The following is a 1,485-nucleotide window of genomic DNA, read 5'->3' on the forward strand; positions in this document are numbered from 1 at the left end:
TGCCGGGCCAAAAAAAAAAAAAAAAGATTACTTTCTAAGGAAAGATTGTCAATTGACATAAATAGGGTATATTCAATCTAGTATAAAATTATACTAGATGGCTCATTTGTAATCATTCTCACTTGCAGTTTGGAAATCATAAGACAAACTATGTAGCTGCTTTCTAGCTTAGCCTATTAATTTAGAAAAAACAAAAATTTAGGTCAGTTGAACTAAAGTATAACTGAAATACTATTTACAATTAATAAATGCAATTTTTAACATGGCTCACCAACTGGTTCAAAAGGCCACAAGCAGGAATTTCACACCTGCAAGAGAACACATGTGATAATCCTCAAAAAATAATATTATGAATATTCATGTGATTTGGGAATAGTCAAGTTAAATGCCAAACTTGAATCAGTCTGACTTTGCTCTTATCCTAAAATGATTTTTATGTTTCTTTGTTAACATGGAGAGTTCTAAAATTGATCAGAATTTTAGTAAAATTTACTATAAGAATAAAAATTTTAAAAAATATTTAACCTATAAGTATCTTTCACTTATGAACTTCATGCATCTCTGAAAAGCTAAAGGTGTAAAACATGTAAAGATAAATAAGGCAAAACAAAAAAATGTACATATAAATGGTGACATTTTGGTTTTGAAACAAGCTATAGAAAAATATATGTAACACCATATATGTAAAAATATACGCATGTGAAAATAATTATACATGTTTTCCACACAAACAGAAAACTTTTAAAGGCCTAAAAATGAGAAGGGAAAGTGAAATGAGACACTTCCTATGTTCTATATTTTATAGACAGAATATAATCATGTTATTTGTGTTATTAACAACAGAGAAAAAAGTTTGTAAAGCAAACCTTACTCTCTCTTACTTAGTTTATAATCTTATAGATTATACTCTGCTAAAAAAAATTTTAGCATGATAATCTAATTACACTCAATAATATGGCAACTCCTTTCTGAATATCTGCTTTAAAAAAATAATTATCCTATGAAATAATACTACTACTCTAATCTAATACATCTTGCTGTTTTGCCACTTAAGAGTAAGGCATCTTTAGAAAGTGCAAAGGAATTTATTTTTCCTTAGTACTTTTAGTACTGTTCATTTTTTCAGGCAGTTTTACATGGGAATTACTAGCTATCTTCATTTTCTATAGCCTTAATAGTTTAAGATCCTGTCCTAAAATATGACTGATATGGCCTAACATTCTTCAAGACTGGTAATATTTTCATTTTTGACTTGTGATCTCAAACAGATAACATCCTTTTGAAAGGAGTGCATTTTATATTCATAATGTTTTAGAGAGTTTAAAAGTCAGACCTGTGGGAAAAAATGTCTTCAAGTGGGTAAAGAGACACAAAGTTGGAAATTTACTATTACTAATAAAAGAATATCATGCCCACCTTGAAAATGACAATTGCAGGGAAGAGGAAGGCAAGGTTAGACAAACGGAGAGTAGAGGACACACACAG

General features: G+C 29.2%; 1 protein-coding gene across 2 annotated transcripts in view; it reads right to left on the reverse strand.

Annotated features, from left to right (window-relative positions):
* The window catches only part of TBC1D12 (TBC1 domain family member 12), a 71,254-nt gene that overhangs the window by 45,418 nt on the left and 24,351 nt on the right, over nt 1–1,485 (reverse strand). Inside the window, exon 3 of one of the 2 annotated variants that reach the window (XM_025042337.1) lies at nt 272–308. The exons of the other annotated variant lie outside the window; for it this stretch is intronic. The gene's annotated coding sequence lies outside the window, so the exon portion shown is untranslated. The remainder of the gene's footprint in view (nt 1–271; nt 309–1,485) is intronic. 2 annotated transcript variants of the gene reach the window in all.

The sequence above is a fragment of the Pteropus alecto genome, unplaced genomic scaffold (genome assembly GCF_000325575.1).
Source record: "Pteropus alecto unplaced genomic scaffold, ASM32557v1 scaffold88, whole genome shotgun sequence".
NCBI lineage: Eukaryota > Metazoa > Chordata > Mammalia > Chiroptera > Pteropodidae > Pteropus > Pteropus alecto.